Here is a 20,953-nt window from a genome sequence, read left to right on the forward strand (position 1 = left end):
AAGGTCTAGGTCTGTGCCCCATTCCTCTGAGGCATGCGGGCTGTGTGACCCTGGGGAAGTCACAGGTTATTCTATCTCTGTCATCTCCAGGTGCCCAGAAGATGCAGTTACCCAGAGATGCAACAAGAAAGCCTACTTCAGCTGTAGAGATGAGGAGCCAACTGGAGGGGTAATGATGTTAACTTCTGTTAGTCTGCCCAGTTCAGGAACCTTTAGGTTTCATAAGGGGCCTCTACTTGTGAAGGTGGAAAAGGAAGGACTCTCTTTAGCGAGCCAGCTTCACTGACCAAAGATCCTAGCCTTGAGCTATTTCCCTGGTATGGATGAACCCCAAGTCCCTAAGTGGAATCTGGGGTTTTTGCTGTTGTTGGCTGCAACCTGAGCTGCATTCCACTTCACAGGCAAATCAGGGAGCATTTATTAAACACTTGCTATGTTATGTGGCAAACACTGTGCTAAGCTCTGGGGATACAAAGAGGCAAAAATGTGGTTCCTTCTCTTGGACTACATGCAAATAATTGTGCTATATACAGGGTAAGTGGGAGATAATTTCAGAGGGAAGGGGTTGGGTAAGGGTTGTTGGGGGAGGCCTACTGCAGAAGGTAGGATTTGAGCCCAATCTTGAAGGAATCCAGGAGGTGGAGGTGAAGATGGAGGGCACTGTGGTCATGGAGAACAGTCGTGGTATGGAGTTGGCAGATGGAGAGTTGTATTTCAGGCACAGCAAGAAGTCCAGTGACACTGAATCATAGACTGTGTAGAGAAGTAAAATGGAAGAAGACAAGGAAGGGAGGAAGAGGCCAGGTAGTGAAAGGCTAAAAGCCAAACTGGGGATTTTATGTTTAGTTGTGGAGGTAATAAGAAGCCATGACAGTATATTGAGTGTGTGTGTGTGTGTGTGTGTGTGTGTGTGTGTGTGTGTGTGTGTGTGAGAGAGTATGTGAGGGGTGATATGGTCAGTTCTTCGATTTAGGAAAAATCACAGTGCCAGCTGAGTGGAGAATAGATTGTAGCAGGGAGAGACAAGTTGAGGAGAACACCCTGCATTAGGATGGTGGCTGTGTAAGTAGAGAGAAGGGGATGTATATGAGAGATGTGAAGGTAGAAATGACAAATTAGATATGTGAGGTGAGTGTGTATGAATCAAGGTTGCAAACCTGGGTGTCTGCAGTGTCTGGGAAGTTGGTCTGGCCCTTAACAGTAGCAGGGAAATTTGGAAGAAGGAAGAGATTGGGGGGAAGAATTCTTTGGGCATGTCGACTTTGAGATGCCTGTGGGACGTCTAGTGTGATATAGTCAATAAACAATTGTAGGCCTGGAGCTCCAGAGAGTTTAGGATTGATTATATAGATGTGAGAGTCTTCTGCATAGAGATGATTGTTGAATCCATGGGAGCTGATGATATTATATAGGGAGAAGCAGGCCCAGGACAGAGCCCTGGGGGGCAGCCATGTTCGACCTGGATGAAGTTCTTGCAAGGAGATTGAAAAAGACCAGTCTTAGGTGGCAGTGGCAGCAACAGCAGCAGTAGTAGTAACAGTAATAGTAGTAGTAATAGTTAACATTCATATAGCACTTATTGTGCCAGGCACTGTGCTAAGCACTTTACAATTATCTCTTTTGGTCTTCACGACAACCCTGGGAAGTAAGTGTGATTATCACCCTATTTCACAGATGAGGAAACTGAGGCAAACAGAGGTTATGTGACTTGCCCAGTGTCACACAGCTAGTCAGTATCTGAGGTTGGATTTCAACTCAGGTCTTCCTGACCTCAGGCCTGCCGTTCTATCCACTGTATCTCCTAGCAGTCCTGGGTAGGAGGAGAACCTGGAGAGAACAGTGTCACCAAAACCTAGAGAGGAAAAAGTGCGCAGGAGAAGAGGGTGATTGGCAGTGTTGGAGGCTATGGGGAGGCTAGGGAGGATCACGATTGAAGAAAGGCCATTACATTTGGCAATTAAGATCAGTAACTTTGGAGACGGCAGTTTCAGTTGAAATAAATGAAGCTGTAAAGCAGATTGCTGAGGTGTGGAATCAAGTGATGTGAAAGAAGGTGGCGGCACTGAGTGTGATAACTTTCCGAGGAGGTTGGCCATGAAGAGGAGAGACCCAGGATGATAGCTCGCAGGAATGGGAGGATCACAGAAAGGTTTCTAAAGATGGAGGAGACACGAGCATGTTGTGGGCCCCAGGGAAGCAGCCAGTAGATAGGGAAGGACTGAAGATTAGAGAGGGAAGGGATGCTAGAGGATGTGGTCCCAGGGCTCTCGGTTCTGAATACACTGACCAGTGAGCTCCACAATTGGACAGAGAAGCGTCATCCCAAAAGAGCAATGGCATTTGTGGAGGACTTAGAGAGAGGACCCAGGAGGCCAAGCAGCAGGTAAGAAATGAAAGTCAGTCCATATGATGACTCAGACACCCCTTGTGTAGGTGCCAGTGTACTCTGAGTTGAAGGGATAATAAAAGAAATGTGACTTTGGAAGTCACAGATCTGAAGAAGGTTTGCATAGCAGCCTGTAAACAAGTTCAGTGATCAGAGTTGGATGGAGTCAGTTAGGGTAGACTTCTTGGAATGGATATTGTTCACAAAACCATAGAATGTTGTAACTAGTTGGGGCTTTGAGATCATCCAAGTCCAGCTCCCTAATTTTGCAGCTAAGGAAACTGAGGCCCAGAAAAGGAAAATAACTTGCCCAAGATATTTCAAGGAACAAAACTAGGACTTGGCTAATTGCCTGCCTCGAAATCCAGCACTTTTTTTTTTTACCATGCCATTATTCCCATTTTGAAATGGGCTTTGATTGGTAGAAAGCGAGAGAGAAATCATAAGGACAATTGGGAAGTCGTTGTGGTCTTCTTTGTCTCCTGTCAATAGTCAGTAAACATTTATTCAGCAGCTCCTATGTGCCCGGCACTGTGCTCATCTCATAGCTTTTGTCTTGAGGGTGTGTTATAGTGGTAAAAGCCCTGGAATTGTGAGAGACCTAAGTTTGATTCCGGTTTCTAATTGTTGACTCGTTGTGTGACCATGAGCAAGCACATCCTGAAAATCTCCCAGCCTCAGTTTTTATCTGTAAAATAGTGACAGTAACACCTGTAGCACCTGTTACAGATTGTTTTGAGGATCAAATGACATTACATGTATAAAGTGCTTTGTAAAACTTAAAAAGCATTCTATAAATCTTTCCTCTTCTCCTTTGTTGTGTATCTTTCTGGAAAACTGGGGCTCTGTTCTTTTTTTTTCCTCGCCTCTTCCTTTGGCTCTCTCTGTGCTCTCCATAATCCCTTATAAGATATGATCCCTGCCTTCACCAGCCTCTCTTTTGATAATTCTTGTTGCTTGCCCCCATTTCTCAGACTTTTCCTACCTCCATTTCCCAGTCCTTTGATGGATTTAACAGACTCCTTTCCATATCACCATTGAATGGGAAATGATCACAGCATCCTTGGGACAGGATGGAGGAGAGGACAGGAAAAGGAACTTGGTAGTATGGCCTAGGAAGATTGAGTCATGGGGTTCCACAGCAGAATCAGAAAGGAAGAAGGGCCCCCAGAGGATTTCTTCACCCTTTTCCTGGGAAATCCTAAGGACAGAGAACAAAGCAGAATTAGTGAAGGCTGTGATCTGCTTGTTGGTTTGGAGGTAGGGAATGGAGGCAAACTAGAATTTCAATGTTTGTAGTGTGGTTGTCCCTGTTGGGGAAGGTAGGACCCAGCTCTGGTTCAAGCCATGGTCTCATTTATGTTTCTTTCTCATAAAATTCGGCTGGGTCAGCCACAATGATTTCCACCCTGCCCTGGGAAGGGAGTCCCTGAGATAGGAAGATGGTAGCTGCCTTCCTGGTTGCCTGGAAGCATATTATTGACTCTTGCTCTGTTCTCATCCCAGAGCCAGGAAATCCCTATTTTCAAAACTCACTTTTTCTCTGAGCGTCATCTCTTAACCTTCCATTCTTACCAAAGGGATGCATGTAAAAAAAAAAAAAGCATGGGAGACTTGAGTTTGAGTTAGGGCTCAAGTAAAACTTACTATTGCCTGACCAAGGTCAAGTAATTTAACATTTCTGAACCTCAGTTTTCTGGTCTGTGAAATGGGGATAAAAATATCCACTCAGCTTACCTCATAGTTCTATTGTGATATTCAAGTAAGATATTATGTGAAAGTAATTTGTAAACTTTGAATTACCATAAATATGTTGTTGTTATTATTATTGCTAGGAACAAGTTAGCTGAGTTTGGAGAAGGTAATCACTAGATTAACCATGTTATGATTTTGGATCATACCAACTCTCAATGACAGACTTTTAGGTTGGGGTGGGGGTTATGTGTGTGTGATTTGCTTCAGTTGAAGTAGTACCCACATTGAATTCTTCCTATCCTTCATTTATGGTGCAATAATATGCATGATACTACAGTTTACTCAGCCACTTCCTGGATTCTTTCTGTCAATATAGAACAGTGGAGAGTGTGCTGGATTTCAAATCAGAACAACTGAATTTGAATCCTGGATCTACTACTTACTTCCTGGGTTACCTTAGTCAAGTCACGTAACCTATCTCAGCCGCAGTCCTACAGCTGTAAAATGGGAGGGTTCGATTAGTTGTCCTCTGAGGTCCCTTCCAGATGTAAATCTAAGATCCTAGAAGGATCATTTGTGCCCTCATAAATGACCAGAAGTGTGCAGTGATCAGTCTTGATGACCCATACCATCTTGCTAAGCCACCATTTCCTCCTCTTAGAACTGTTCTACTGGACTTGTGTCTTTATTCTCCAAACTTCCTTATCATTGGTCCTAGCCTGAGCCACTGAGACTCTTGGACATTGGTGATTTCCTCATCACACTTGAGTCCTTGACTTCAGAGTTTCCCTCTACCTAATCCCAGATTACCTTTTCCCTCTTCTTTGACTATTGCCATGATAACTAGGTGCCCTGGTGTCCTAATGCAGACTTTAAGAAAGCTTAAAATACCAAGTACAGAAAGAAACACAGCCATAAAGCAAGTCAGCTTGATTGGAGGGAGATAACACAAAACCTAGGTGGGGGTATCAAGAGTTGGACATGACTGAACTAGAACTATGAGGTCAGTAATGCAAGTATTATTGTTGCCATTTTCAGGTGAGGAAACAGAGGTTAAAGGACTTCCTAGTATTACACACTAATGAGGATCGGTGACAGGATTTGAAGCCAGATCTCCTGACGGTAGGACCGCTTCTCTTTCCACAGTGCTACATAGTAGTCATGTTCTCACTCTCCACCTGAGATTATAATGGGAAAGTTGGGATTTTAGTAGTGTGGAGAAGTCTCCTTACCTGAGGCAGCCTGCTGTGCCCCAGCCTGAGTCCAAGAGATATTTTCCCTCAGGTAGAAGGTCCTGAGGGGATAGCTTTGTGTCATCCTGGATGCCAGCATGCTTTGAAGTGATGGCCCTGCACCTTTCAAGGTTATGGTCCTGCCCCTTTAGGTACAGGTGCATAACCTCAAAGTATTCTGGGAAGCAAAGGCTTTCTGGAGACCATCTCTCAGTAGTCCAATAGAATCCACTCCTGGGCTGTGGATGCTCTGCTGAAAGCCTTTTTGTTCTAGTGGGTTTCCGTCATAGGTATTTACGTCAATGAGTTTCTATTTAAGCACCTGCCATATGCCCAGCATTGTGCAAAATATGTTGTCCCAGTGAAGTTTAAAGCCAGTTGGAATCTGTGTGCATGGAACAGCTAGAGACCAACGCTAGGCAGTACAAGAGCAAGTAATAGGTTGTAGGCTGGAGACTTTATGGGATAGAGATTATACATGCTGTAAGAATTCTGGGAAGGAAGATGGGAAGTGTGAGGTAGTGGAAAGAGGGCCTGGAGTCTAGTCTCAGTCTTATCACTAGCCAGTCCTGTGATCTGGAGCTGATCACCTTACCTCTCTGAATCTCAGTTTGCATATCAGTAAGATGGAGATAATGTCATTTGCTGTATCCTCTATCACAGGGTGATTGTGAAGGAAGCACTCTGTAAACCACAAGTATCCACTTATGGTTATTGGGGCAGCTAGGTGGTGGAGTAAGTAGAGCGTCAGGCCTGGAGTCAGGAAGACCTGAGTTCAAATATGGCCTCAGACACTTACTAGCTGTGTGACTCTGGGCAAGTCACTTAACCCTGCTTGCTTCAGTTTCCTCATCTGTCAAATGAGCTGGAGAAGAAAATGGCAAACCACCCTAGTGTCTTTGCCAAGAAACCCCCAAATAGGGTCACAAAGAATTGGATGTGACCGAAATGATTGAACAACAGCATTATGGTTATTGGAGAAAACAGTGGAAGGTGTAGAATTTGAAGTGGAAGTATGGCAGATGTTGGGAATAGCGTTAGCAAAGATGGGACTGAGGGTGAGCCATGGAAGGGGAATTTGAGTCAACAAACAAACGTAGAAGGACCTGCTAAGCCCAAGGATCTATGTTAGGTACTGGGGATACAAAGACGAAAAATGGCAGTCCCTCAGCGTAGTGCTTATGTCATGGAGTTAGTTGTCCTAAGGATCAGAGGAGAACAAAGATATAAAGCTCTTTGCAAACCTTAAAGCACTGTATAAATGACAGCTGTTACCCTGGAGATTGCAGTTTAGTAGAGAAGATAAAATACGTGTGCAAACCACTATGAGCACAAGTTAGAAAATGAATATGTGCATGGGATGTATCAGATTAACTAGAACCTAAGAAGTTTAGGGAGGAAAAAAATCACTTCTAGCTGGGCAGACTTCATGGAGGAAATGGCTCCTGAGCTGGGCCTTGAAGGAAGGGGAAGATGGCAGGAGGAAGAGACGAGAAAGGCTGAGGGGTGGTTTGGGCCAAGCATGGGAGACAGCATGTGCAAAGGCATGTGAGTGGCAGAAGGTGGGATGATTGGGAAAAAATAAGGAGTCTAGTTTGGCTGAGATTGAGGATGCTAGTAGAATAAAACCACTGCCAGGGCAGCTTGCTGACCATGGAGCCCTATGAAGGCCTGGCCAAAGAGTTGGTGTTTTATTTGGATGGCAGCGGGGAACCACTTTAGGTGTTGGTGTAAGGAACTGATCTGTGCATATCCAAAGCATGGGGTCCTGAAATGAACTGCAATGTAAGTGAAAAGGAAGTGACGGATGTGGGAGAGATAGGCAGATGGGGACCTCTAGGACCTGGCAATTAATTTGGGGTGGGATGTGCAGGAGTGGGAAGATTCCAGCTTGACTCCAAGTCAGAATGGGAAAAGTTGGAAAATGCAAAAAGAAAGGGAAAGTTAAGAGGAGGTGAAGATTTGAGAGGGATACAAGGAGTTGGCCTTTCTGGAGAAGTTTTTGTCCTGAGTAGTAGTGCAAAATGAGGTTAAATGAGTAGGAGGTATGAAGGACTAGAAATGGAGGCCCTTGAATGCCAACTGGGATTCCAGTCAAGGTTAAATAGGATTAGCTAGGCAGTTTGGTGTATTGGATAGAGAGCTGGCCTCAAGGTCAAGAAGATCTTAGTTCAGATCCCTGCTGTCCCACATACTCCCTATGTAACCGAGGGCAAATTTACTTAACCTCTCATCCATTGTTCCTTATGTGAATGAGTCACAGATTCTGGTTCCCCCAAAAGCCACCAAAAATAACCCCTGCCCTACATGGTTTGTTCTAAGATCAGATCAGTCAAGTAGTTAGTGAGCATTCATTAAGTGCTGATTTAGTGCCAGGTCTTGTACTAAGCCTTGAGGATAAAAAGAAAAGAAAAGAAAAAAAACAATAGTCTTTGTCTTCAAGGAACTTACATTCTAATGGAGGAGACAACATGTAAATAAATAGGCTCATACGAGATACATGCAGAGTAGGTGGAAGATAAATTGAGAGGGGAAGGCTCTAACTCTTGGGGGTGATGAGAAAGGCCTCTTGCCAAAGGTGGTATTTGAGCTTGAAGGAAGCCAAGCATTTTAATTCTGTTAGTTTTTGTACTTCCTTCTTCAGTTGGCCAATTGTATTTTTAAGGGATTTGTTTTCTTCAGTGTACTTTTTTCCAGTTTGCCAATTGTGTTTTTTAGGGACTTGTTTTCTTCGGTGTACTTTTTTTCCAATTGGCCAATTGTATTTTTTAAGGACTCTTCTACCTCTCTCATTAGCCTTTTAAAATCCTTCTTGAGCTCTTCTAAGAAGGCTCTTTGGGCTTCAGACCAGTTCATATTCCCTTTTGATCTTGAAGATGTGGGTTTGTTGACAATGTTGTCCTGTTCGGAATTTCTGTCTTGATCTTCATTCTTCTCATAATATGAATCTATAGTATGTTTCTTTTTACTCATGGTTTCTTTATTCCCTGGCCTTTAAAGAGATTGAGCTCTCCTGCTGGGGAAGAGAGGGCACTGATCCAAGCTTCTTGTGTTGGGAGCCTAGGTCCTGACCACTGGCTTTGCGTGCTGCAGCCTCTTTATGTTGGCAATTGGAGGCTGTGGGGCCCTGGCAGCCCACTTTGTGTTGGGCTGGAATCAGCAAGGCTGGAATTTTCAGGCAATTCTAGGTTGCCTGCTTTTCCTTTCCTTTAGCTTTCTTCAGCTCCTTTTAGATGGGTGCTGCAGGGTGTTTATCTCTCTGGAGACCCTTGCAATGCTGCCTCCCTCGTTTTTTGCTAATGCACTGGGAGATTCCTTTGAGGTAGAGTTCTGAGGCACCTGGTGGTTTTCTGAGCTGGTTTCCACTGGTTCCCCTGCCCTCACTGAGGCACTGGGAGGTCCAGGTGTTGGTGTTTGCCTGCTCTACCACCTGGGCTTCAGGATCTCTTCCTGGTTGACAGTTGGAGCCTGTAGGGTTCTGACAGCTTACCTGGTGTTGGGTTGGAATCAGCAAGGCTGGGACTTTAGGAAGTTGCTTTCTTCAGCTCCTTTCAGATGAATGCTGCAGGGTGCTTATCCGCCTGGGGCCCTTTGTAGTGCTGGGCTGCTGCACTGCTGTTCCCCATCTTTCTTCTAGTTCAGCTGTTCCAGGGTTTTTTTTTTTCCTGGGGTGATATTTTCTGGGTTTTCAGAGGTTGATAGGGGAGGGTGAGAGCGACTACCTTTTTCACTCTGCCATCTTGGCTTCAGGAAGTGGAAGACCAAGCTAAGCATTTTAAGAGTAAAGGTGAGGAGGGAGAGAATGTTAGGTATGGGGGATAGTCAGTGCAAAGGCACGAAGATGGGAATGTCATAGATGAGGAACAGCAAATGGGGTTTTAGGGTATGTCTGGAGGAGAGTAAAATGTAGGAAGACTGGAAGGTTGGAAGGGGCTGGGTTGGGAAGAGTTTTAAATGCCAAATGGAAAACTTTCTATTCTATCCTGAAGTGATAAGGAGTTTACTGAGTAGAGGGGTAACTTTAGAAAACTCACTTTGGCAGCTGTGTAGAAGATGGATTGAAGTAGAGAGAGAGTGGAAGTAACTATCTTTATCTGATTTGACAGAAGAGTCAACTGAGGCCTAGAAAAGAAAAGGGACTTGTTCAAGATCTCACAGAACCAAGATCTGTTAGGAGGCTATTGCCTCAGGCTAAGTGAGAAGTGATAAGGGTTTGAACTAGCATAGTGGTCATGTAAGTATAGGGAAGGGGATGTATTTGAAAGATGTTGTAGAGAAAGAAACAATAAATACAGGCCACTCATTGGGTATGTGGAATGAGAGAGAGTGAGGTCTTAAAGATGACCTTAAGGTTATGAACCCTGGTGACTGTTGGGATGGTTCTGTTCTTGGCAGTAATAGGGATGCTTAGTGCAGGGATAAGTTTGCCTGGCAGTGGGGAGGAGAGGCGATAACAAACTCTGCTGTGGACTTGTTGAGTTTGTGATGGCTTTAGGACATTGGGTTTGAAGTGGCCGATAGGCAATTAGCAAGACAGTTAATAAAGTCATTCTTGCTATTCTTGTCAAAGAGATAGAGAGCTGTGGGCTAGACACTAATATAATTAGGTGGTTTCAGAATTGGTTGAATGGCTGAAATCAAAGTGTGTCATTAATGGTTTGTTGCCATTTTGGAAGGAGTTTTCGGGTGGTGTGCTCCAGGGAAGGGTATTTGGCCCCCTACTCTTTAACTTTTTTATCAGTGACTTGAAAAAAGTCCAGATGCATCCTTATCCAATTTGCTGGTGTTACCAAATTAAAGGAGAAAACTAAACTCACTGGATGGCAGTGTCAGGATCTAAAAAGATCTTGATAGTCTAGAAACTGGTCCATATCTAAGAAGATGCAATGTAAAAATTTTTATTGATACATTTTGTTTTCATATCAGTTTCATTTTCCAGCATAGACCCCTCCTCTCTCCCACCCAGAAAGCCATTCCTTATAACAAATAACAAAGAGAAATAAAAATAGGTCAACAAGAGGACAAATCACTCAAGTTTAATAGTGTGTGCTGTGTTCCTCCTCCATAATCTCCCTCCTCCGCTGAGAAGAGAGGGAAATGCACTGTTACATCTCTTAGGCTGAGCTTACTTACTACAATTACATGGCATTCAGTTTTGATTTTTGTTCTTTCTATTTACATTGATGTAGTCATTGTGTATATAGGCAGCTAGAAGGTACAGTGGCGGAAGCATTGGGCCTAGAGTCAGGAAGATCCAGCCTTGGATACTTCCTAGCTATGTAATCCTGGGCAAGTCACTTAACTTCTATTGCCTTATTTTCCTCATTTGTAAAATGGGGTTAATAATAGCACCTACCTCCCAGGGTTGTTGTGAGGATTGAATGAGATAGGAGGTGCACAGTGTCTGACAGTTACTGCTACATAAATATTAATTATTATTATAATATTGTTTTCTTGGTTCTTAAGGAAGATGAAATTTTATATGGATAAATGTAAAAGCTTTTACTTGGGTTTAAAAAAAAACAACTTCACCTATTCAAGATGGGGGAGGCATGGTTAGACAGTAGTTCATCTGTAAACTATTTGAGGGTTTTAATAGTACCTTACAGGTGTTGTGACATAAGCCAAAGTTTGGATTAGTCCAATAGGTTCAAAGGTTTTTTTCTTTTAAAAAAATTCGATAGGTACTCGTGAGCCATAAAATCCAATTAAAACTACTTTAATAATGAAATTTAAAAGCACATAATAGAAGAATAAAAAGGATATAAAAACATCTCCCTTTTTTCAGTTACTGATTCAGGAACAGAAGGAAACAACTTGAAGGCAGTTGGAGCTCAGAAAAGATTCCTGACAACCTTTCCTGCCTTTATGCTGTTCCAATTTTAGATCAAATCACCAGGTGTTTTGGGCTGAGCCATGGAGCCAGTAGGAGGACCAGTTGTGGCTGAAACAGTTACCACAATCCTAAGAGCCCACTCGTCCTCCCCCTATTTTCTACCCCTTGATGACAAGGTCCCAAAATTTTCTAGAAGATCTTTCACCAGTAAAAATGTCAAAACGGCTTTCAGACATGGGGGAAAAACTTAAAACAAATGAAGATAAATTAATTTAAACAACTCTTTTGAAACATGGGAAAGTGATAGCAGGGGCAGTTCATTAAAGTCCTCTGAGATAAAATGATCATAATGTCCAGGAGCAGCACTAAGAGGATGAGGTTCGCCAAATGAATGTTGTATATGACATTGTCATCCATTCTCGTCACAAGTCTTGACTACATGAATCAAAACAGCTAAGAGATCATAGGCCTCTAACACATAACCTGTCCTGGAGGTTAAGTTGATACTAAGACTCACTCCATAATTCCAGATACACAGACTCATCCAGTGTTCCAAAGCCTGCCAGCCAAAAACTTCCTTTCTTGGATCCCCATTGTGTAGATAATACTAAATTTTGTTCTCTTTAGAGACTGAAAGACTACCCCAGTCTTTATTCCATAAAGATTCCCCTTTGCCTTCATCCAAAGACTTAAAATCACCACAAAACAGGCCAAAAGATCTTTTTCCCTGCCAGTGAATTCCTTGTCACCACTGTTATAAAAGGTGATTTTTACCTTCCCCATACCATTAAAAAGCAAAGCCCCTCCCAATAATTGGCTCTTTGTTTCCCCAAACTCTAGGAAAGAGCTTTTCAAACCATCCCAGGGTAAAGGGAACTGCCAACAAATGGGTACCTGAGCCTTTTCTCTAGTTGTACAAATCCACATAAGGGGGCAAAACCCTCAAATCTTGAATGACCCTGAACAGAAGATAGAAAGGAAGGGCAAGAGGGGGTCAGCTGAGACTGTATCCAAAAGTAGTCCATCCTGGTCAGGCAAATCCTTCTGAAGGGTAGAGCCAAGAAAGCACTGGAGTGGAAAGCATTCCTCCATCTAAGGGTAGTGCTGTTTTATCAGAGCCACAGCCTCTGGAAGATGGAACACCCAGTCCTGATAATCAGGGGTGTGATGACAGAGCTGTTATTTTAAAAGTCTGTTCTATGACACCAGCTGCCTGGGGATGGTGTGGAAGATTGATGGTATGGAATATGGTGATGATGGGCCTAATCCCAGACCTTTTTTGCAGTAAAATAGGTACTTTGATCAGAGGTGATACAAGGGAGCCCATAGGGAAGAGGAATATGTTTTGTAAAGGAAAGAGAAAGCCTTGATACTGGCTGCAGTAGTAGTGGACTTAGCTGGCACTGCAGTGCCCTATCCTGAATAGGTATCAATTATAGTGAAGACAGACCTCTTGTCCTTAGATGGAGTAAGAGGGCCAGAATAACAATTTGTCAGTCAGAGGCAGGCTAAGAATTACGTGGGATTATACAATACAGAAGAGTCCTGTTGAGCAGAAGTGGCTGCATCGTCTTTGTTTAAAGGGATGATATGGTCTCGTGCCAACCAGAACAGAGCATCTTGGCCCTCACATCCAGATTAATGATAACCCCAACCCCCTGTCTCTCATGTTCTTATAAAGACAATGGCCAGCTTCCTTGGTTTATCAGTGGGCGTATGATGTCTCCAGTGAGCACTAACATGACCTACAAACTACTGTATGCTGCTAGAAGCATCAGCAAAATTCTCCCATTTGTCCTGACCCCAAAGTGTAGAGTCTTTAATTGTCCAATTATGTCCTCTCTCAGCCCCAGTCCACTCAGCAAAATCCATAGCCTCTGGCCAGGCATCAATTTAAATACAAATTGTATCTCGTCCATCCCTCCAAGCTCTTTTCCAGGCCAGCTGTGCAGTTCTTAGCTCAGCCCAGTGGGAGAACTGGCCAGAACTTCCTTCCCTTGTGAGGATCAGCTAAGGTAATTTTGTAAATCTACAAGTGCTACATAAATGTGAACTATCTTTATCTGATTTGACTGAAGAGTCAGCTGAGGCCTAAATGAGGAAAGGGACTTTTCTAAGATCCCACAGAGCCAAGACTAACCCCAGGCCTTTGATTTCTTGTTCAGTGCTTTTTCCTTAGTAGTTTGTGCTTATGTTCTCTTTTCACCCCCAAGGCTGCCTCCAGGTCCCATCACAGCTCTGCCAGGGAGCAGCTCGGTAGTAAAGGTGCTGTGTGCGTGTGTGCTTCTGACCCAGGCTCCAGGTCTGAGGCGCCCTTCTTTATGGCACAGAGAAAACATTTTTGATTTCCTTAGGCAAAGGCCCTTCTGGCCTGTGAAACTCAGAGCCCCTAGCCTGCTTGTTAACTGCTATTTCTCTGACAAAATGATCTTTGTTAAAATGGAGTGACATTTTCCCTGACTAACTATGGGAGGCAGCTATTATGTAATGGGAAGAGCCCTGAATTTAGAGTTTTGAGAGTTGGCCTTCATTGTTGACTCTGTGGGTGACGTAACCTTTCTGAGCCTCAGTTTCCTTATCTGTAAAATGGGGATAATATTACTCAATAAACCCACCTGTCTTCTCAACTTCCCTATTTCTCTGGAGGGCATTACCACATTTCCAGTTCCCAAGCCACATTCTCAGTGTCATTCTCAGCTCTTCACTCTTCCTTACCCTCAGTATCCTGTCAGTCACAAGTGTTGTCAGTTCTGTCTCCGCAGTAGTTCCCACATCCTTCTCCTTTTCCACTCTCACAGCTACTACCCGGCTTCATGCCTTCATTACTGATCACCTAGGTTGCTTCAGGGGCCTCCTCGTTGGTCTTCCTGTCTCATGCCTTTCCCTTTTCTTCTCTAGTCCATCTTCCATATTGTGGCTAAATTGCTATTCCTTATACACAGATCTGACCTTATCCCTCCTCTGTTCAAGAGGCCCCAGTGGCTTCTGGTTACTTCCTGGTATCAACTATAAATTCTGGCATTTAAAGCTCTTCAGAATTTCAAAGCACAGGGGATGGCCTGCACAGTGGCGAGGAAACAAGATGGGGTATCTAGTATGAGGGACAACAAGAGGCCATCGTGGCCGGAATGTAGAATCCATGCTAAAGGAGAATCTGCAGTAAGCTTGGAGAGGTGGGCCGCATGAAGGCCTTGAAGGCCTAATACCTCTATGTGGCTTTTAAAGCCCTTCACAGCCTCGTTCCAGCATACATTCTGAGGCTTGTAGCACACTGCATCTCAAGGGCTGCTCCATCCTGCCCTAAGTGACATGTGTGCTGTCCCCCATATATGACATTCCACTCCCTTGTCTTTGTGCCCTGGCACAGATGTCCCCCAAGCCTAATTTTTCACCTCTACCTGGGACAATCCTTCTCTTCCTTGAAAGCTCAGCTCATGTAATACAGCCTGTAGGAAAGCTATTTTTTTTCTTTCCTCATGAAGTTTCTAGTGCTTTCCTTCTAGGAATTACTTTATCTGTATCTTGTGTTGATTTTCTATGTTTGTGTGTGTTGTGTTCCCAAAACTCTTTGAGGGCATGGACTGTAGGCTTTGACTTTGTATGCCCAGGATCTAGCCCAGTACCAGCCACAGAGTAGACAGTCCACAAATGCTTATGGAATGGACAGATGACTGCAAGATGATATATGTAAAGGACTCTTCCTTCCCCTTTGCTCACTGCCAATTTTTAAGAGACTGTGCCTCTTTTCCTACTTTTTTCCTCTTTGAATCTTCTCTTATCATTCATTCAACAACTGTTTTTAAGGGCCTACAATACATGATAGTATATGTTTAAACTAACCTTTTTTAAACTCCCAATCCCAAATCATTGATGGAGTTATTCTTTAGGTCAGCCAACTTTCCCACCCATCCTAATCCCTTGCCTTCCTGGGAATTCCTAGCAAGCAGATCCCTGAATGGGGGAGTGAGAGAGTCCTTTGAGTGAACAGGAAGAATCCAGAAGGAGGCATATATACCCTCCTTGACTCCATGCCCTCAGGGAGATCAGCATCTGATAGGAGAGACTGGGAGAAATGCAGGAAAACATAGCCAGGATTGCCTAGGTTGGGGTGCTGAGGGGCTGTGGTGCGGCCAGTGTTGGATGAATATAGTCTAAAAGAACTCAGATGTCCAAAGACCTAGAGTTAAAAGACATCCTACAGATTATCTAATAGAATTAATTTATTCTGCACGAGAAACTGAGGTCACAAGACTTGGGCCAGAGTCTTGGCTCTATCCTTGGACAAGGCATTTAACCAGTCAGAGCTGCATTTTTTGTATCATTTGTAAAATGAGGATAATACTACTTGGTTATCTGTCTCTTAGGCTAGACTTTGTAGCCCCGCTTTGTAAAGGAGAGTGGGTGGGGATACCCCTGGGGTTAGACTAAGTGCTCTTTATTCCACCATCTGGGCCCTGGGAGATAAGGGCAAGGCAGGGGATGCTAGGCTGAGTTCATTTGCTCTGGAAGAGGAATGAAGGGCAGGGGAAGGCAAGACCTGGTGAGAATCAAGGTGGCAGGTTTCCATGACTAGAATGGGAAATCAGTGTTGTACATATGCATTAGAAGATGGAGGAAAATCCATTTAATTGAGTACCTAGAAAATATGACTGGTGGAAAAGCAAACCTCCTAGAGAGAGGAAATGCCTCAGCTGTTCTCAGCTCGGCCCTACCCCATAGCTCTCAAACAGCAGACCCTGGTGAGTTTTGTTCTATGGGGACATGGGAAACGTCTCTGGCTTCACTCTCTTAGGTGTTCATTAAAAGTCAGCAGAATTGAACTGAATTCCCTTTCCTTCCTTCCCAAACCCTGTGGGTGTGCTCTAGTCCAAAGACTATTAAAAATAATTGAGTCACTATAGTATTGGAGGGAATGCTTTGTCATGGATGGTGAAAAATAATGGCTCATATTTCAGGTGTCACAATTCAGTTGTCACTTCCTCTATGAAGCCTTCCTTTATCTTCCCCCATGAACTCCTCAATCATTAGTGATCTTTTCCTCTTCAGTTTTCCTTGTACCTCTACCTGTTGTGGCTCCCAGGTGAATATGCACTTTTTGGGAGCAAGGACTGTTAACTTTCTGTATCCTATAATCTAGCAGAATGCTTTGCAAATAATAAGTACATAATAAATGTTAAATTGGTTCTTTAATAAAAAAATTTCAAAGTAGTTTCTATATAGCTACGTGAGGTAGGCACTATATGCATTATTATCCCCATTTTACAAATTAAGAAATTGAGGCTCAAAGAGATTCATTGATGACCTAAGGACAAGTGATCAGTAAGAATCAGTACAAAGACTCAAATCCAAGTCATGTGGCTCCAAGACAAGGACTTGTTCTATTATACTAGGCATTAATTGTCTGAGAGGCAAGGGATAATGGGAACTTTTTTGGAATGGAGATTTAGAAAGAGTAGAGTCCCTTGGGAACATAAGAACATAAGGATTGTCATTCTGGGTCAAAGCTGGGGTCTACCCAGCCTAGTGTTCTGTCTTAGACAGAGGTACCAAGGCATCTGTTTTAGAAGACATGGCTACTGGATGGATCAGTGTTGGACTGGGCCTTACTTCAGCTTTTTCTTTGTATCCCCATTGCTTAGCCTAGTGCCGGGCACATAGTAAACTCTTAATGAATGCTTGTAGCCTGACTGAAGGTAGAAAGCACAAGATGTGGCAGTTGCTGGTTATGTGAAATGAGGAAGAGAGAGGCATTTGAGGACATCAGGTTTGAAATGTCCAACAAGCAGTTGGTAGTGTAGGGCCAGAGCTTAAGGGAGCCTGGAGCAAGATAACATGCATTATCTGCATATGATAATTGAACTCATAGGAGCTGATGAGGTCCCTGAGAGAATGTGCAGAGAGGGAACACTTAGGACAGAACCTTGGGAAATACCCAAAGGGACAACTTTTTGACTCTCTGGATTTCGCCCTTCTGGATATCACCTGCGTTATACTCCAGTGTAGGGGCTGGGTGATGAGCCAGCAAGACATTGAGAAGGAGCCATCAGACAGGTAGGCTAAAAAATAAGAGAGAAGTGAGTGAGAAGGTAAGCAATGGTGTCAAATGCAGCAGAGAAATCAACAAGTATGAAGAATAATGGGAGAAACCCCACATTTGGCAATTTCAATTCAGTGATGAGTTTTGAAGCCAGTGTACAAAAGTTTGAGGAGTGAGTGAGAGGTAGTTGAGGCAGTGAATGTAGACTGATTTTTTAAGTAAGAGAGAGAGAGAGAGAGAGGTTTGGAATAACTTCTTGGGAAGTGAAATAGGGAATCAATTAAGGAAGAACAAAGCTAAAGTGAAGACCCAGATAAGATTAGACTCCTTGGCAACCTTCTAGAGTGAGGCTTCTTTTTTTTTTTAAAAATTTTTGTTTTTATTTACAATTCCATTTTTTTCCTTCCCCTTAGTCCTTTCCCTACCCATTGAGAAGGCAAGAAATATGATACCTATTATATATGTAAAGTTATGCAAAACATATTTCTGCATTAGCCATGTTCCAACAAAAAAAGCAAGAGAGATAAAGAAAGGGGAAAAAAGCTTGTTTGTACTCAGAGTTCCTCAGTTCTGCCTCTTGAGGTAGATAGCATTTTTCATGAGTCCTTCGGAATTGTCTTGGATCATTGTATTGATCAGAAGAGCTAAGTCTTTCACTGTTGATTATTTTTATAATATTGCTGTTACTGTGTAGATTGTTCTTTGGTTTCTCATTTCACTTTGCATCAGTTCATTTAAGTCTTCTTAGTTTTCTTCTGAAATCATCCCTTTCATCATTTCTTAGTACAATAGTATCCATCACATTCATATACCACAAGTTGTTCAGCAGTTCTCCAATTGATGGATATCTCTTTAGTTTCTAATTCTTTGCCACCGCAAAAAGAGCTGCTATAAATATTTTCATACATGTGAGTCCTTTTCCTTTTTCTTTGCTCTCTTTGGGGGTATAGAAGTAGTAGTATTGCTGGGTCAGAGAGCATGTACCGTTTTATAACCTTTTGGGCATAGTTCCAAATTGTTATCCAGAACTGTCGGGTGAGGTCACCAGTTGTGCATTAGTGTCCCTAATTTTCCACAGTCCCTTCAGCGTTCATCATTTTCGTTTTCTGTCTGTTAGCCAATCTGATGGTTGTAAGGTGGTGCCTTGGAGTTGTTTTAATTTGCATTTTTAGTTATTAGTGATTTAGAACATTTTTTCATATGATTATTGATAGCTTTGATTTCTTCCTCTAGAAACTGCCTTTTCATATCTTTTGACCATTTTTCAGTTGGGAAATGAATTCTGTTTTTATAAATTTGGCTCAGTTCTCTACGTTTTTGAGAAATGAGACTTTTATAAGAGAAATTTGATGTGAAATGTTTTTTTCTCCCAGTTTCCTTCTTTCTTTTTAATTTTGGCTGTATTGGTTTTGTTTATGTAAAACTCTCCATTATGTAAAATTCTCCATTTTACCTCCTTTGAATCTCTCTATCTCTTATTTGGTCTTCAAATTTTCTCCTATTCATAGATCTGACAGTTAATTTCTTCTGTGCTCTCCTTATCTGCTTATGGTATTACCCTTTATATCTAAATCATATACCCATTTTAAGCTTGTTTTGGTATATGGTCTTAGATATTGCTGTGCCTACTTTCTGCCAAACTACTTTCCATTTTACCCAGAAGTTTTTGTCAAATAGTGAGTTTTTGCTCCAGTAGCTTAGATCTTTGGGTCTGTCAAATATTAGGCTACTGTGTAGAGCGACTTCGTAACTGTTTTTTTTTTTTTCTGTCCTGGACTGCTTTGACAGTCTGGTGAAGCCTGTGGACCTCTCTCAAAATAATGTTTTAAAATGTATAAATTAAAATAAATAGGATTACAAAGGAGACCAATTATAATGAAATATAATTATCAAAATATATTTAGTTTAAAAGGTTTTTTTTTAAAGTTCATGGACCCCAGGTTAAGTGCTCTGGAATCTAGAAGCCCCAGAGGTGACCTCGTACTGCAAAGTAAGCCTTGGAAATAACTCTTCTTCTCTTCCTCCTGTCTGAATATCACCACCACCAGGACTTTGGGGCTCAGTCTCCTTCCTATTTTACTCCCACCCCAGGTAACCAAACCCTCATCACTTTTAAGCAGAAGAAGCAAAAATGTAGTTGGTGGAGGAAAGATAGAAGGGGAAGAAGGAGGGAGCAAGATAGTGGTTCTGTTATGGGATTTTCTACCTTGTAGCTAAAGCCATAGTGTAGTGGAGAGAACCAGATTGTAGAAAGCTAGGGCTTTGCCACTAGCTACCTGTGTGACCTTGGGTAAGTCCCTTCACCTCTTCAGATTCTAATTTTCTTGTCTACTGAAATAGATGTTCTCCATTGTGCCCAGATCTAACTCCTGTAAGCCTGGTAATGGAGTCTCTGGTTCTAAGGGTATGGGCATTTTAGTCCCTTTATTTGCATAATTCCAAATTAACTTTCCACAGTGGTAATACCATTTCACAGCTCCACCAATAATGTATTAATACATATGCAGTATTTGTGGGTGACACTTGCTCAGAGTCACACAGCTAATAAATGTCTGAGGACGGATTTGAATTTAGATCTTTCTGATGTTAGGTCCAGTACTTTATCCATTGTACCACCTAGCTGCATCTGACAAGGGCTGTCAGGAGTGTATTTCTCTTATATTTTACAAATCTAATCAAAACAGCTTTAAAATGGAAAGGATGGAGAGGCAGAAAACTCCTTATATTTATCAACCAAGCTAGATACCCTTGAGAATAGTTATAATGGAAGAAGATTATCAGTAAAGATAACCACCAAATTGACAAAGTGACAAAATTCACAAAAGGAGCCAGTAATAACATCTCTGCCTCAAATGTCTTTATACAAATGCTCTAAATCAAGGCAACGAACAAGAGAAACTAGGGGTTCTAATGCAAGGAGGCAAATTAGACCTCATCATTGAAGTATACTGAGATTTGGTGAGATGAAACCTGTGACTAGAATATGGCTCTGGATGTACATATCTTCTCAAAAGAAACAGAATAGGACTGGCATGGATACAGGGTAGGAGGGAAGGTACATTTTTATTAAGTATGTATACTAAAATGAAGAAATTCAGAAATCAAAGGAGAAGCATGGTGGAAAGCATTTGAGTAAAGATCAGTGGAGGAAGAAACAAAGGATTTTGTAATCAGAATATATTATAGACCAGTGGTGTCAAATTCAAATAGAAAGGAATCCTGGATGGTGACATATTGACTTAGAAAACCACAAATTAACACAAATTATTGTATTGTGTTTTTAAAAACATTTCCCAAGTACATTTTAATCTGGTTCTGCTGGCTTGCCACCCACACTTGGGGCTGGGAGTTTGACATCCCTGCACAGATAACTTGATCAGAAAGAGGAAATAGATGAAGAGATTGAAAAATAGACCACAAGCTTAGCCTGGAAATAAGATATAGTAGGAATGGAACACTTAAATTATCTGTCTTCCTGCTTCTCTGCCAAAAGCAAAGTAGCTTAATAGCTTCTTAACTTGTCTCAATGATAATTTCATTACTTAAAAGGCAGAGAAACCAGTTAGAGGAAATTATGCACTGGACCTCACTAACAAGGAAGAACAAGTTGCTGGAGTAGAAATGATGGAAGTCTTGAAGGCAAGTGACCAGTTATTCCCAGTGTTTATCGTGGAGGAGGAGAGAGTTCAGAGAAATGGGATGGGTATAATCCCCTATGCTGAAGAGTCCGCTTGTGAAATATTGGAAACCCATTCATGAAATTCTGA

General features: G+C 42.4%; 1 long non-coding RNA gene across 1 annotated transcript in view; it reads left to right on the forward strand.

Moving 5' to 3' along the window:
- The window catches only part of LOC110201875 (uncharacterized), a 112,567-nt gene that overhangs the window by 1,058 nt on the left and 90,556 nt on the right, over positions 1-20,953 (forward strand). The window contains exons 2-3 of the long non-coding RNA XR_002322589.2: positions 91-169; positions 5,120-5,203. This is a non-coding gene — a long non-coding RNA (uncharacterized LOC110201875). The remainder of the gene's footprint in view (positions 1-90; positions 170-5,119; positions 5,204-20,953) is intronic.

This window comes from Phascolarctos cinereus, unplaced genomic scaffold (genome assembly GCF_003287225.1).
Source record: "Phascolarctos cinereus isolate Bilbo 61053 unplaced genomic scaffold, phaCin_HiC Scaffold_5;HRSCAF=322, whole genome shotgun sequence".
NCBI classification, from domain to species: domain Eukaryota; kingdom Metazoa; phylum Chordata; class Mammalia; order Diprotodontia; family Phascolarctidae; genus Phascolarctos; species Phascolarctos cinereus.